The following is an 18,015-nucleotide window of genomic DNA, read 5'->3' on the forward strand; positions in this document are numbered from 1 at the left end:
CTACTTCTCTTATAACTTCCATATCTCATGTTTCCTGTTGAGTGGCACCTAATCCTGCGTCTTGCTGGCAGGTCTTCTGAGAAGTGCAATTATTAGGCCCCCAGGCCCTCTAATGTACTGAAGAGGAAAAAATGAGGAAATAATGCTATGTGCCAGCACAAAATCCAGCAGAGTATTAAATAATCATTGTTTCGATTATGAATGGGAGTATTTGTTTTGCATCCCATTTTCTAATAACTTATGACAGATGAATCACTTTTCTATGTTTATATTATATCCCACAAGAGCCCCAGGATGCAAATATTATTAATGCTTTGAAAAAGGGTCATATCTATTTTTCTTTCTGCTCTTTCCCCCTTCCTCCCTCCGTATCTCTCTCTCTCTCTTTCTTTACTTTTCTTTTATCCTTTCTTTCCTTCCTGTCTTCTTTTTCTCTTCTTTCTTCCTTTCTCTTTCTTTCTTCTTGCCTTCTTTTGCTTCCCTTCTTTCCTTCTTACCACTTCCCTACCTTCTCTACCTCCCACCCTTCCTCCTCTCCTTCCTTTCTCCTTCCCGCATTCTCTCCCTTCCTTCCTTTTTAAAATCTCATCAGACTCTCAGTATTGTTCTACTCAGTGGCAAAATAGTGTGGTATTCATTCTATCACAATAGCAATCATAATAAACACCTTCCAGATACCAAAGTCCATATGTGTGTATGTGTGTGTATGTACATATGATAGATAGGTAGGTAGATAGATAGTAGATAGACAGACTTGCTTAATTTCAACTTCTCATAGCCTTGTAAAATGAGACATCATTTTTTTTTTTAAAGCTGAAGGAAACTTAAGATTCATAACAATTAAGCCCAAGTTTCTACAGGGAGCAAATTTACAGCAGAGATTCAATGCTGACTCATCCTTATTCCAAAGCTTGTAATCTCTCCATTTGTCAAAATCATGTCAATACACTCAGTAAATATGACAGATTTTAGGGAAAAAATTGTTTGCATCTTATTAATCATTAGTCTGTCTAGGACATACTAAGTAAAGTAAGCTTAGTACAGAAAGAGTAACTAAATTTCAGACATCTACTGGTAGAGATAGAGACCCTCATATATTTTGTAGGATAGACTTGAGCCATTCAGGTAGCTGAGTATTCAAGCTGAGGGTTTCCATTCCTTGTATATAAGCAGGATTAAACAGAAACTTTCTTATATATTTGAAAACTGCCTCAGAAAAATCATTTTGGTTTTTATTTTCCACACTCAGTCTTCCCTGGCATCTAAATAAAGGTATAGGAAAACATGACACTAAATGCCTAAATGCCACTCTTTCCTCTGTCTCTGTTAATTCTTTCCACAATAGAAATATTCAATAAACATTACTATTTACTGGTCAAGTATCATGTATGATGTATTTTGCATACATTCACATTACTTGAAGTGTTTGAATGTTTACAGTTTGTGAATGCTAGCAAAAGTCTATGTAATATAAAACCTAGGCACTCCTTCATATTATCACACTGAAACTTAGTACTTTCTTTTCCCCTTTTTGCTTTGGGCAAACTTAATTTTTTTCATAACCTTCGAACTCAACTTGAGAAATATTAATTCACCAACATATCTTCTCTGAATAAAATGATATTGAAGATAATACTTTGGTAGCCAACTTAAACCACCCCCTCCCACCTCTACAACTGGCAGACAGAGGTAAATGCTATCTAAGAAATTCATACAACTTCAAATTATAAAATATTTTCTACAAACCGATAAATTATTTGTCATCCTGTTTTGGTTCACATATCCAGGGATTTTTGTATACTTTATATAACAAATTTTCCTATAAAATATTTGAAAATAGTAACTTCCAAAAGACAAAAACCTACAAATATAGTTAAAATTTAAAAAAACTAATTTTTACAAGTAGCAAAATACTGATCTTTATAACAAACATCTTAGAATGAATTAAGATTTTATTATTGAATAACAATTTTGGAGGGAACTCTTCCATCTCCCTTCCTGACAATTAGGAATTGTACTTTCCCATTGATTTGGACACACTACCCTCGAAAGACTATTGTGGACACTCCAATTGTTAGGAAGTTCTAATATTCAGCCAAAACTATCTTCATGGAACTTCCCCATTATTTTAAGTTGTGAATTCTGGATACCACACTGTAAACATTATAACAAGTAGCAGTGCTGTTAACATAAACAGTACATGTGTAGCAACTAAAGTATGTGAAAAGGGGACTTCCCTGATCGTCCAGTAGTTAAGAATCCACCTTCCAATGCAGGGAACACAGGTTTAATCCCTGGTCAGGGAACTAAGATCCCACATGTGGCAGGGCAACAAAGCCCACGAGCGTCAACTACTGAGCCCATGTACTCTAGACCCTGCATGCTCCAGAGCATACACACCACAACTAGAGAGACTGTGTGCCACAACTACTGAGCTCTGGAGAGAAGCCTGCTGCCACAACAAAGAGCCAATCACTACAACAAAAGATCCTGCATGCCACAACTAAGACCCGATGCAGAAAAATAAATTATTATTTTTTAAAAAAAAGAAAACAAACGCACAACTTAAAGGTTGAGGATTATTTTTAAAAAATAAATAAAAAATAAACTATGTGAAAAGGATTTTTTTCTTTCAAATTTTTATGAAATTTTCAAGAACATTAAGTATGAAAGATTAAATTTCTCATTTTTTAAAATGAGAGAGCATTCCACTCTATTTTCAACAGCTGTTGTACTCTTTATTTATATGCCTTGATACTAGGAATTAGAGTTTTTTCATTAAGTGATAAGAATTCTGCCAATTCTGAATATCTATAAACTTGGAACCACACAGGCTCTTCTCTAATGGAATGAAGCTCTTTCTCGTGGAACTGAGCCAAAGTCTATTAAATAGCATTGTGTAAGTTATTGAGTGAAATATTTCATTGTCAGAGGCTGAACTCAGGACCCCTTTTAATATATGTTACTGCTTATTATGGCAGGAATTTAGCTGATTGTGTCAAGATAAAACTGTCAGTGCCTTTCCTGAATGTTTCTAGTAGCTGTAGTGACAGATTAGGTACAAGTACATGAATGAAATGGGGCTTTATTTAAAGTGACACTGTAAATTCACTCTCATCAGATTCATCAATTCTAATTCACTTATGTCTTTTTGGAGTGCTCAGTCTGTCTCATCTGTTTCAACTGCTTCCTATTCTACCAATATGCTTTTCAATTAGCCAGGCAGAATAATAGCATGAGTGACATAACAAGAGTGAGCTATGCTCTGCCAAACCCGTGTCCATAGGTTCTCTGTACAGTAAAATACGTTCCTCATCCTCAACGTGAAACCTAGATTTCTTAATAGGTTGCCAAAATCCCCTTCTCAAAAATTAATTAGAGTTCTGTTGAAGTACTTGAATTTAACACGATTCAGCTGGTAATTGATAAAATGCACCAGTTCACAGGTGGCAAAGGCATTTACTCCATTCTACTTCCATCTGCTATGTCTACCATAAATTTAAATTGCATATCCATCATGCATCTGGAAGTGAGCATTAGATCCAAAATCCTCTTAACCACAGCTGATACGCTGTGTTCAGCTGTCTTTCTTTAAAAATGTCACAAGAACCATAAATAGTTTCTAACATTGCAAAATTCAATTAAGATGTCTGCATATAATTTATCTCTGGTATTCACAGGTATTAGAGAAGCAGCAAGTTAATATACAGTTTGATTTGTTAAGATGCTCCAGTGATTAAGATTTGAAGACAAAATGCTTTGTATACAGGAAATAATACCTTCCAAATGTGTGTGTAGATAGAACACAAATTGTTATTTTTATTTTATTTTGTATATGTAACCTATTCTCAGATCATTCTTGTTGTAACAAGCAGAAATATGATGGCAAAATTTGGCTGAAAAATCTGTTCAATATTAGAATATAGCAATGGACTAATTCATGGGGAACTAACTCTTTTTCCATGGCTTGGGGTTTCACTATGAGAGACTTTCAATCTACTTCCTTATCTTTTCTCTCCCCTTATTTTCTAGACTTTGAGAAAATGAAAATTCATGGTTATTTTTCTCCAAAAAAATAATTTAAAGATACCTAGTGTAGTTAGGACCTTCAATAAAAATGAAAAACTGGTATGACTTAATGGAATGTATGAAAGGCACCTGAAATGTAAAATTTTCTGTAGTGATACCCCAGAACAGGAGTGTGACTAGTAGAAAGTAAAATTTCATGTCAAACTCTTGACTCTTAACACTCTCCCACAGAACTGTTCTAAAAGTCACTTTCCTTCTTTACTCTAATTTTCAAGCCTGAAGAAACTGAAATCATAGAAAAGGCTTAGGAAAATACTTGCCAATATTTTGAATCAATTAACTTGAATTAACCTGACAAATTAAACGATAGATCTATCACAGCCTTGAAATTGGGTATGATACTGTCGGTATTTTATAAATAATTAGAAAACAAAGATAAATAATTCTACATCCCAAATGGATTGACCTCCTTGGCTGATTATATAAAAATGCATCATATGTATTATAGTTAAGTAGCACACAGTAGATTAAATTGAAATAATTGAATTAATAAATTGAATTGAATTAATAAATTAAATTGAAATAATTTCAATAAATTGAAATGTTCATGCTCACTTTGTGAATATTAAACATGTTTCTAATCATGTATTCTAAAATATTTTAATGTATTCATTTTATACGACTATTATTTAATTATAAAATGGTCATTTTTATTCAAAATAGATGTAATTAATATTTAATGATTTTGGTTGTTGTTTTAGTATACAAGAATGTGGAGTTGCTGAGAAAATGGCATATAGGTCACTTTCAAATGGGAGATTTCCTATTAAAGTGGGGATGATTCAACCTCATTCTGTGCAAGACTTCCTGCCTATATAACCTAAGCACTGCCTTCAAACTCAAGCTGTCAAAAAAACCCACGAAATCCATCCACTAGCAGATTATATGTTGGTTGAAGAAGATACGAAACAAGAGGCTATATGAGAATACTGTTTCTCTTATAGTTTTCAGCAATTTAACACAATCTCTATGTACTTGACATGCTCATATCGAACTAAAAATTTTAATAAAGACAAAACTTTTTACTATTTTCACTTTAATATTATTACTAGAATATTTGTAGAGTGTTTATGTTTACTAACACAATTAAGGTTTTTTTCAATTTAAAATAAAGCACTTATTTAGAGTAAACAAAAAATTTGATCTTTAGAATATTGAGCTATTTTTAAGGAGTTCCATAAATGGCACACACAAGCTTTATTTTTCTTTTCCTTTCAACATTCTTTTCATTTCAAAGGTATATTAATAAAAGATGAACTGTACCTTCTGTCTGAAAACAGGGCCCAGATTATAAACTTCAAAAAGGAACTGGTTCTGTAAAGATATCTTTTTGCCGTAGTCATGCAAAAATGATGCTTAGTAGATCTTGAATGACACTGAATGGCAATCCTTTAAGGTCACCTGTTAAGAAAATACATCTGCTATTATGGTTGCAAATAATTTTTCCTTCAAATTTCCATTGTTTGAATTAAATCCAATTTTCTTATTAAATATCTTATGTAATTTCTTTATTTATACAGAAAATTACTATGCTATTTACCAATATCAACATGTATTTATAATACTTCTAATTAAATATAGAGTTGTTACATTATAAGATTTAATTTTTCCTTTGTAATTTATATTTGCTAGTAAACACAAAAGCATATCACAAGCTAAATTTTCATGTATTTCAAAAGCTTAAAACATTTAACACATCATTCAGATAGAAAATCATAAGGAAGAATTGAATTTAAACTGTATGTAAGACCTGATGGACTTACAGATATTTACAGAACATTTCATCCAACAGCAGCAGAATACACTTTTTTCTCATTAACACATGGAACACAAGTATTTATCATAAATATTGTTGAATTTGTCAAATGCTTTTTTCTTCATTTATTCAGATGCTTATATGGTTTTTATTCTTTATTCTGTTAATGTTGTTCAACATCTGCAAATCAATCAATGTGATACACTACATCTCTTTATGATAAACACTCTCAACAAACTGGGCATAGAGGGAATCTATATCAACATAATGAAAGTCATACATGACACACCCACAGCTAACACTATACTAAACAATGAAAAGATGAAACCTTTCCCTCTAAGATAAGGAATAAGACAAGGATGCCCATTCTTACCACATTTATTCAACATAGTACTAGAAGTTCTAGCCTGAGTCATTAGGCAAAGAAAAAAGAAATAAAATGCATCTAAATCAAAAAGGAAGAAGTAAAAACATCTCTATTTGCAGATGACATGATATTATACATAGAAAAACCTAAAGACTCAAAAAAGATAATTAGAACTAATGAACAAATTCAGTAAATTTGAGGGATACAAAATCAAAATGCAAAACTCATTTGTATTTCTATACATTAGTAACAAACTATCAAAAGAGAAATTTAAAAAATAATCTGTTTAAATTGCATCAAAAAGAATAAAGTACATAGGAATAAATTTAACCAAGGTGGTAAATGACCTGTATACTGAAAACTATAAAATATTGATGGAAGAAACTGAAGGAGATACAGAATAAGGAAAGATATTCTGTGCTAATGCATTGGAAAAATTGATATGGTTAAAATGTCCACATTACTCAAAGTGATCTAAAAATTCAGTGTAATCCCTATCAAAATTCCAGTGACATTTTTCACAGAAATAGAAAAAACATCTTAAAATTTGTATAGAACCATGAAAACCCTGAATAGCCAAAGCAATCTTGAAAAGGAAGAATGAAATTGGAGGCCTCCCACTTACTGATTTCACACTGTATTACAAAGCTATAGTAATCAACACAGTATGGTACTGGCATAAACCCAGACACACAGATCCATGGAACAGAATAGATAGCTCAAAAATAAACCCATGTTCATATGGTCAATTAATTTATGAGAAATGAGCCAAGAATATGTATATGAGGAAAAGACAATTTCTTTAATAAAAGGTACTGGGGAAAGTGGACAACCACATGTAAAAGAATGAAACTAGACCCCTGTCTCACACCATACACAAAAATCAACTCAAAGTGGATTGAATACATCAATATGAGACCTGAAACCACAAAGCTACTAGAAAAAAACACATGGGGTAAGCCCCTTGGCACTGATCTTGGCAATTATTTTTTGGATTTGACACCAAAAGTGAAGATAACAAAAGCAAAAATAAATAGGTGAGACTATACCAAACTAAAAAGCTTCTGCACAGCAAAGGAAAAAATCAACAAAATGAAAAAGCATCATATGGAATGGGAGAAAATATTTGCAAATCATTTGTCTGATAAGGAGTTAATGTCCAAAATATACAAGGAACTCATACAAATCAACAGCAAAACCAAATAAACAAACAAAAAACAAAAATAGAGAATCCAGAGGAGGATCTTCAAGATGGCAGAGGATTAAGACATAGAGATCAACTTCTTCCCCACAAATACATCAAAAATACATCTACATGTGGAACAGCTGCTACAGAACACCTACTGAATTCTGGCAGAAGACCTCAGACTTCCCAAAAGGCAAGAAACTCCCCACATACCTTGGTAGGGTAAAAGAAAAAAAGGAAAAACAGAGACAAAAGAATAGGGAGGGGACCTGCACCTTAGGGAGCTTGAAGGAGGAAAAGTTTCCACACACTAGGAAGTCCCTTCACTGGCAGAGACAGGGGGTAGGTGGGGGGAAGCTTCAGAGCCACAGAGGAGAGCTCAGCAACAGGTTCAGAGGGCAAAGCGGAGAGATTTCCATACAGAGGATCAGTGCTGACTAGCACTCATCAGCCTGAAAGTCTTGTCTGCTCACACACCGGGGAGGGTAGGGGCTGCTAGCTGAGGCTTGGGTTTCAGAGGTCAGATCCCAGGGAGAGGACTGGGGTTGGCTGCGTGAACACAGCCTGAAGGGATCTAGTGTGCCACAGCTAAATGGTAGGGAGTCCAGGGAAAAGTATGGAACTGCCTAAAAGTCAAGAGACCATTGTTTTGGGGTGCACAAGGAGAGGAGATTCAGAGAACCACCTAAACAAGCTCCAGAGATGTGCATGAGCCACGGCTATCAGTGCGGAACAGAGATGGGCATGAAACGCTAATTCTGCTGCTGCAGCCACCAAGAATCCTGGGTGCAAGCACAGGTTACTATCCAAATGTCCCCTCCGGGGAGTCTGTGCAGCCCACCACTGCCAGGGTCCCGTGATTCAGGGACAAGTTCCCTGGAAGAACACATGGCATGCCTCAGGCTGTTGCAACATCATGCTGGCCACTGCCGCCACAGGCTCGCCCCGCATTCCGTACCCCTCCCTCCCTCCGGCCACAGTGAGCCAGATCTCCCTAATCAGCTGCTCCTTTAACCCCTCCTTTAACACCCTCCTGTCTGGGTGAAGAACAGATGTCAGAGGGTGACCTACATGCAGAGGCAGGGCTAAATCCAAAGCTGAACCACAGAAGCTGTGTGAACAAAGAAGAGAGAAAGGGAAATTTCTCCCTTTCCAGGAGTGGTGGATTAAATCTGCACAATCAACTTCATGTACCCTGCACCTGTGGAATATCTAAATAGACAACCAATCACCCTAAAATTGAGGTGGTGGACTTTGGGAGAAACTGTAGACTGGGGATTTGCTGTATGCGACTGATGAGCTTCAGATTTTTATGCTTATCTTAGTTTAGTTTTTAGCACTTGTTATCACTGGTGGATTCATTTATTGGTTTGGCTGCTCTCTTCTTTTTTTTTTTCTATTACTTTTTAATTTTTTTTATTTCCATAATTTAAAAAAATTATTTCAATAACTTTACTTACTTTTTTCTTTTTCTTCTTTTTTTCTGCCTTTTCTTCTGAGCCATGTGGCTGACAGGGTCTTGGTGCTCCAGCCAGCTGTCAGGCCTGAGCCTCTGAGGTGGGACAGTCGAGTTCAAGACATTGGACCACCAGAGACCTCCCGGCCCCACATATTATCAATTGGTGAGAACTCCCCCAGAAATCTCCATCTCAACACTAAGACCCAGATCCATGCAATGACCAGCAAGCTCCAGTGCTGAACACCCCATGCCAAACAAGTAGCAAGACAGGAACACAACCCCACTCATTAGCAGAGAGGCTGCCTAAAATCATAATAAGTTCACAGACACCTGAAAACAAACCACCAGATGCAGTCCTGCCCACAAAAAAGAGAAGATCCAGCCTCACCCACCAGAACACAGGCACCAGTCACTTCCAGTTGGAAGTCTACACAACCCACTGAACAAAACTTACCCACTGGGGGCAGATATCAAAAACAATGGGAACTAGGAACTTGCAGCCCGTGAAAAAGGAGACCACAAACACAGTAAGTTAAGCAAAATGAGAAGGCACAGAAACACGCAGCAGATGAAGAAGCAAGGTAAAAGCCCTCCAGACCAAATGAAGAGGAAATAGGTAGTCTACCTGAAAAAGAATTCAGAGTAATTATAGTAAAGATGATTTAAATCGTGGAAATAGAATGGAGAGACTAAAAGAAACGTATAACAAGGACCTAGAAGAACTAAAGAGCAAACAAACTATGATAAACAACACAATAAATGAAATTAAAAATTCTCTAGAAGGAATCAATACCAGAATAACTGAGGCAGAAAAACGGATAAGTGGCATGGAAGATAAAATAGTGGAAATAACTACCATAGAGCAAAATAAAGAAAAACGAATGAAAAGAATTGAGGACAGAGGCAGAGACCTCTGGGACAACATTAAATGCACCAACATTCAAATTGCAGAGGTCCCAGAAGAAGGAGAGAAAAAGAAAGGGACTGAGAAAATATCTGAAGAGATTATAGTTGAAAACTTCCCTAATATCAGAAAGGAAATAGTCAATCAAGTCCAGGGATCACAGAGAGTCCCATACAAGATAAATCCAAGGAGAAATATTCCAAGACACATATTAATCAAACTATCAAAAATTAAATACAAAGAAAAAATATTGAAAGCAGCAAGGGAAAAGCAACAAATAATATACAAGGGAATCCCCATAAGGTTAACAGCTGATTTTTCAACAGAAACTCTGCAAGCCAGAAAAGAGTGGCAGCATGTATTTAAAGTGATGAAAGGCAAAAACTTACAACAAAGATTACTCTACCCAGCAAGGATCTCATTCAGATTCAACTAAGAAATTAAAATCTTTACAGACAAGCAAAAGCTAAGAGAATTCAGCACCACAAAGCCAGCTTTACAACAAATGCTGAAGGAACTTCTCTAGGCAGGAAACACAAGAGAAGGAAAAGACCTACAATACCAAACCCCAAACAATTAAGAAAATGGTAATAGGAACATGCATATTGATAATTACCTTAAATGTAAATGGATTAAATGCTCCAACCAAAAGACATAGACTGACTGAATGGATACAATAAAAAGACCATATATATGCTATCTACAAGAGACCCATTTCAGACCTAGGGACACAAACAGACTGAAAGTGAGGGGATGGAAAAAGATATTCCATGCAAATTGAAATCAGAAGAAAGCTGGAGGAGCAATTCTCATATTAGAAAAATTAGACTTTAAAATAAAGACTAACACAAGACACACAGAAGGACACTATATAATGATCAAGGGATCAATCCAAGAAGAAGATATAACAATTGTAAATATTTATGCACCCAATATAGGGGCACCACAATACATAAGGCAAATGGTAACAGCCATAAAAGGGGAAATCGACAGTAACACAATAATAATAGGGGACTTTAACACCCCACCGCACCAATGGACAGATCAACCAAAATGAAAATAAATAAGGAAACACAAGCTTTAAATGACACATTACACAAGATGGACTTAACTGATATTTATAGATCATCCCATCCAAAACAATAGAATACGCTTTCTTCTCGAGTGCTCATGGAACATTCTCCAGGATAGATTATATCTTGGGTCACAAATAAAGCCTTGGTAAATCTAAGAAAAGTGAAATTGTATCAAGTATCTTTTTCCGACCACAACACTATGAGACTAGATACAATTACAGGAAAAAAAAAAAAAAAACTGTAGAAAATACAAACAAATGGAGGCTAAACAATACACTACTAAATAACCAAGAAATCACTGAAGTCAATGAGGAAGTAAAAAAAAATACCTAGAAATGAATAACATTGAACACACGATGACCCAAAACCTATGGGATGCAGCAAAAGCAGGGCTAAGAGGGAAGTTTATAGCAATACAATCCTACCTCAAGAAACAAGAAAAATGTCAAATAAACAACCTAAACTTACACATAAAGCAATTAGAGAAAGAAGAACAAAAAAATGCCCTAAGTTAGCAGACATAAAGAAATCATAAAGATCAGATCAGAAATAAATGAAAAAGAAATGAAGGAAACTACAGCAAAGATCAATAAATCTAAAAGGTGGTTCTTAAGGAAGATAAAAAAATTGAGAAAGCATTAGACAGACTCATCAAGAAAAAAAGGGAGAAGACTCAAATCCACAGAATTAGAAATGAAAAAGGAGAAGTAACAACTGACACTGCAGAAATACAAAATATCATGAGAGATTACTACAAGCAATTCTATGCCAATAAAATGGACAACCTGGAAGAAATGGACAAATTCTTAGAAAGGTATAACCTTCCAAGACTGAACCAGGAGGAAATAGAAAATATAAACAGAACAATCACAAGCACTGGAGTTGAAACTGTGATTAAAAATCCTCCAACAAACAAAAGCTCAGGAACAAATGGCTTAACAGGTGATTTCTATCAAACATTTAGAGAAGAGCTAACACCCATCCTTCTCAAACTCTTCCAAAATATAGCAGAGGGAGGGACACTCCCAAAGTCATTCTACGAGGCCACCATCACCCTAATACCAAAACCAGACAAAGATGTCACAAAGCAAGAAAACTACAGGCCAATATTACTGATGAATATAGATTCAAAAATCCTCAACAAAATACTAGCAAACAGAATTAAACAGCACATTAAAAGGATCTTACAGCATGATCAAGTGGGGTTTATCTCAGGAATGCAAGGATTCTTCAATATACACAAATCAATCAATGTGATACACCATATTAACAAATTGAAGGATAAAAACCATATGATCATCTCAATAGATGCAGAAAAAGCTTTCAACAAAATTCAACACCCATCAATGATAAAACCCTCCAGAAACTAGTCATAGAGGGAACTTTCCTCAACATAATAAAGGTCATAAATGACAAACCCACAGCCACATCATCCTCAATTATGAAAAACTGAAAGCATTTCCACTAAGATCAGGAACAAGACAAGGTTGTCTACTCTCATCACTATTATTCAACATTGTTTTGGAAGTTTTAGCCACAGCAATCAGAGAAGAAAAAGAACTAAAAGGAATCAAAATCGGAAAAGAAGAAGTAAAGCTGTCACTGTTAGCAGATGACATGATACTATACATAGAGAATCCTAAAGATGCTACCAGAAAACTACTAGAGCTAATCAATGAATTGGGTAAAGTAGCAGGATACAAAATTAATGCACAGAAATCCTTGCATTCCTATACACTAATGATGAAAAATCTGAAAGAGAAATTAAGGAAACACTCCCATTTACCATTGCAACAAAAAGAATAAAAACCCTAGGAATAAACCTACCTAAGGAGACAAAACTCTTTATGTGGAAAATTATAAGACACTGGTGAAAGAAATTAAAGATGATAATTTCTATCAAACAAACAGATGGAGAGATATACCATGCTCTCGGATAGGAAGAATCAACATTGTGAAAATGACTATACTACCCTAAGCAATCTATAGATTCAGTGAAATCCTTATCAAACTACCAGTGGCATTTTTCACAGAACTAGAACTAAAAATTTCACAATTTGTATGGAAACACTAAAGACCCCGAATAGCCAAAGCGATCTTGAGAAAGAAATATGGAGCTGGAGGAATCAGGCTCCCTGACTTCAGAATATACTACAAAGCTACAATAATCAAGGCAGTATGGTACTGGCATAAAAACAGAAATATAGATCAATGAAACAGGATAGAAAGCCCAGAGATAAACCCACACACACATGGTCACCTTATTTCTGATAATAGTGGCAAGAATATTCAATGGAGAAAAGACAGCCTCTTCAATAAATGGTGCTGGGAAAACTTGGGCAGCTATATGAAAAAGAATGAAATTAGAACAGTCTCTAATACCATATAGAAAAATAAACTCAAAATGGATTAAGGACCTACATGTAAGGCCAGACACTATAAAACTCTTAGTGGAAAATACAGGCAGAACTCTTTATGACATAAATCACAGCAAGATCCTTTTTGACCCACCTCTTAGAGAAATGGAAATAAAAAGAAAAATGAACAAATGGGACCTAGTGAAACTTAAAAGCTTTTGCACCTCAAAGGAAACCATAAACAAGATGAAAAGGCAACCCTCAGAATGGGAGAAAATATTTGCAAATGAAGCAACTGACAAAGGATTAATCTCCAAAATATACAAGCAGCTCATGCAGCTCAATATCAAAAAACAAACAACCTAATCCAAAAATAGGCAGAAGACTTAAATAGGCATTTCTCCAAAGAAGATATACAGATTGCCAACAAACACATGAAAGGATGCTCAACATCACTAATCATCAGAGAACTGCAAATCAAAACTACAATGAGGTATCACCTCACACCATTCAGAATGGCCATCATTAAATAATCTACAAACAATAAATGCTGGAGAGAGTTTGGAGAAAAGGGAACCCTCCTACACTGTTGGTGGGAATGTAAATTGATACAGCCACTATGGAGAACAGTGTGGAGGTTTAAAAATCTAAATATAGAACTACCATATGACACAGCCATCACACTACTGGTCATATACTGAGAAAACCAAAACTCAAAAAGAGTCATGTACCACAATGTTCATTGCAGCACTATTTACAATAGCCAGGACGTGGAAGCAACCTAAGTGTCCCATGACAGAAGAATGGATAAGAAAGATGTGGCACATATATACAACGTAATATTACTCAGCCATAAAAAGAAATGAAATTGAGTTATTTGTATTGAGGTGGATGGACCTAGTATCTGCCTTACAGAGTGAAGTAAGTCAGAAAGAGAAAAACAAGTACTGTATGCTAGCACATATATATGGAATCTAAAAGAAAAAAAAAAAAGGTTCTGAAGAAGCTAGGGGGAGGACAGGAATAAAGACGTAGACGTAGAGAATGGACTTGAGAACACAGGGAGGGAGAAGGGCAAGCTGGGACGAAGAGTGTGGCAATGACATATATATACAACCAAATGTAAAATAGATTCATAGTGGGCAGCAGCCACATAGCACAAGGATATAAGCTCGTGCTTTGTGACCACCTAGAGCAGTGGGATAGGGAGGGTGGGAGGGAGATGCAAGAGGGAGATGATATGGGGATATAAGTATACATATAGCCGATTCACTTTTTTATACAGCAGAAACTAACACAAAAATGTAAAGCAATTATTATCCAATAAATATGTTAAAAAAATAGAGAATCCAGTTTAAAATGGGCATAGAAACTGAATCAACAGTTTTCCTAAGTAGACAAAAAAATTATCAAAAGTTACATAAAAAAGTGCTCAACATCATTAATCATCAGGCGAACACAAATCAAATCCAAAATGAGATATCACCTCATATTTTAGAGTGGTTATCATGGAGACAAGTGATAACAAGTGCAGGCAAGGATGTGGAGAAAAGGAAATAAAGCTATCATATATTCCAGCAACCCCACTATGCATATATATCCTACGGAAATAAAAATGGGATATTGAAGACATATCTTCATTCCCAAGTTTACTGCAGCATTATTCACAAAAGCCAAATAATAAAAACAGCCTAAGTTTCTCTGAAGGAATGAATGGATAAAGAAGATGTAGCATATATACATATGATGAAATACTGTTCAGCTATAAGAAAGACGGAAATCTTGTCATTTTCAACAACATGGATGGACCTTGAGAATACTATGCTAAGTGAAATAAGCCAGACAAGGAGAGACAAATAATGCATGGTATCATTTATATGTGGAATCTAAAACAAAACAAAAAAAAAAAAAAGAAAAGAAAGGTCAAGTCATAGAAACAGAGTCTGATGTGGGCTAGAGGATGAAGGAACTAGGGAGTGGTTTATTAATGGATACACACTTTCAGCTATAAGAAGAAAAAGTCTGAGTATCTAATGTAAAGATGGTGAATAGAGTTTATCACACTGTAGTGTGTAATTGAAAATTGCTAAGAGAACAGAGCTTAAATGTTCTTAACAGCAACAACAAAAAGATAAATGTATGAGTTGGAATATCTGTTAATTAACTAGATTGGAGGAATCATTTCACAATATATACAGGCATCAAATCATCCCGATGTACACTTTAAATATCATTTAATATATGAAATTTAATAAATGACATTTATATGTCATTTATACCTCAATGAAACTGAAGTAAAAATTAACACATTAACTTATTCTTATATTTCACTTTTTTAAAGTTTTTTATAATACTTCTGTCGTATTTTTAACATTCACATTATATTTTTGTTTTCCATTTATTTAAGGGATTTACAATAGGTATTTCTTCTTAAAAACTTGTAACTTTCATTTTTAAAGATGTTTGAAAATTATTGAAGTGTATGTAGTTGCTGACTTATAGGTAACTTACATGTGTGAGACCATCTCTATTTTTTTTTACTTATAATGAAGCTCACTGTTCGAAAGAAATTCTCCATTCAATAAAATGGGTATTTTTCTAAAATTTGCTCTTGATAGATTTGTGAATGTACCAGCATCAAAACCAGAGCATAGCTACCCATACAAACAATATGTCTTATCTCAAATAAGTAAACTGTGATGTAAATTTTGAAACATTAGATTAATAACTTCAGAGTGACTGAGGCCATTAACTGAGAGTCCATGTTGAGACATTACCAAGAGTCAAGGGAAACCTAAGGTGCATATTTGATGATCGGGTTGAGAAAAAATATTTCAATTGCTTATAGTCTTCACCACTAAAGATTATTGATCTTTATGAGTCTTACCTATATTAGTCAGAACCATAGGAGATTGACATTTATATTAGACAAATACAGTGGAACATAAGTAATTTCATGTGGCCCAAACCAAAGATTTTCTCTAATCCTGGTTTGCATTTCTCATATCAGGTCCAAATTCTAACTATCACTGTAGTAGACAAGTCACTTTTTCTGGTAAAACAGAAGGCTAATCTTACTTTTGCAGCTCATACTCCAAGTATAACACTATTCCAGGGCTTCCCTGGTGGCACAGTGGTTAAGAATTCACCTGCCAATGCAGGGGACACGGGTTCGAGCCCTGGTCCGGGAAGATCCCACATACCGCGGCACAACTAAGCCCATGCACCACAACTACTGAGCCTGCGCCCTAGAGCCCGCGAGCCACAACTACTGAAGCTTGCATGACTAGAGCCCGTGCTCTGCAACAAGAGAAGCCACCACAATGAGAAGCCCACGCACCGCAACGAAGAGTAGCCCGCACTTGCCTCAACTAGAGAAAGCCCATGTGCAGCAACAAAGACCCAACTCAGCCAAAAATAAATAAATAAATAAATATTATATATATATATATATATATATAAACTATTCCAGAAAGCAGATAATGTATTCTAAGGTCACTTCAAAAGAAACCCAATTGCGTTCTTAACAAGTAAAACTGTTGTATTTTTTGGTGAGGAATTATGAGGAGAAGGTTACACATTTCTTTTATTTCCTTCTTTTATCTCTCCTTGTCTCTATCCCTCCATTCCTTCCTTTTTTCTTTCTTCATTCTCTCTTCTTTCCTCTTTTCTTACTTTTCTTTCTCTTCCTAACACTGTGAAAATTATACATTTCTACTCTGTACCTTAGAACCCCCAATTTTTTTTTAAAGACAGGCATGATTTCTTTTCCCCTGAAGTTATAAACTTTGGCAGAGAGATAGTTACCTAAGTAACCAGCAAAAGCTTATTTAAGAACTTGAAGAATTATGTTTCTTTCAGCTTGGACTTTCATTAAGAAGAATTCTTTGGAATTCAGAATTCCATGTTCCCGTTATTGTCATTACCTTTTAAAGATGACATGGTACATCTTTTTTTTTTTTTTTTTTTACTTATGGAAATATTGAGAAAATTAAATGAAGTAATGCTCATTAAATGCTTACCAACATGCCTGACATATATCGAGCATTTAATACATAATACTAATTATTATTATTTTCTCACCTTAATTATGAGTTAATACAGCAAGAAAGAAATAATAATGAATGGTAGTGTTGTTGTGTTTTCAAATTCCCTCTTCAAGTTTGTTTCTCAGAAGCAAAACCTTTCAGTCTAGTGTCTGAAATAAGCTCATGCCTATCTTTAAAACAATATGTTTTGATAAAGAAACTACTCCATTTGGAGTCAAAGTAAGATTTCCTTAGGCATTAGCCACTAACTTACTCTTAGATCATAAGTAAGTAATTCAGCATTTCTGAGGAAATGCCTTAGAATGGGGATAATGGTGTCAGATCCTCTGTCTACTTGAAGAATTATAATAAATGTCTCAAGAAATGATAGATGAGAAACTTCTTTCTAATCTCAGTTTTACATGTTAGTTGCTATGTCTGTCTCAAATTGGACTTTATGAAAGGTTACAATTTTTGCCAACCTATCTTTTTCTCACCACTTCTTTTAAAAGTAGATCAAAGTTCACCCAGAAGTCCTAGGTGACTTACTCAAAAAGGAGGTGACTTGTCTCATTATTCATAACCTTGCTTCACTTACTCTTATGTGGTTCTGCTGTGACTTTTTTAGATCTAACATGAATTTTACTTTGCACAAGGAAAAGAGTAAGTCCTTATAACCAGCCTAAAATTGTACAGTTGCTTGATATTTTCCTTTTCTCTTCTACATTTCTAAATTCCTCTATTTCAAATTATTTCCAATTCATATATCTTCTTTATATATATATTTTTCTCT

At 34.9% G+C, this 18,015-nt stretch overlaps 1 protein-coding gene across 1 annotated transcript in view; it reads right to left on the reverse strand.

Annotated features, from left to right (window-relative positions):
* The window catches only part of CNTN5 (contactin 5), a 1,393,643-nt gene that overhangs the window by 1,082,888 nt on the left and 292,740 nt on the right, over positions 1-18,015 (reverse strand). Inside the window, exon 2 of the mRNA XM_029208299.1 lies at positions 5,353-5,490. The gene's annotated coding sequence lies outside the window, so the exon portion shown is untranslated. The remainder of the gene's footprint in view (positions 1-5,352; positions 5,491-18,015) is intronic.

This window comes from Monodon monoceros, unplaced genomic scaffold (genome assembly GCF_005190385.1).
Source record: "Monodon monoceros isolate NGI ecotype Baffin Bay Population unplaced genomic scaffold, NGI_Narwhal_1 Super_Scaffold_7, whole genome shotgun sequence".
NCBI lineage: Eukaryota > Metazoa > Chordata > Mammalia > Artiodactyla > Monodontidae > Monodon > Monodon monoceros.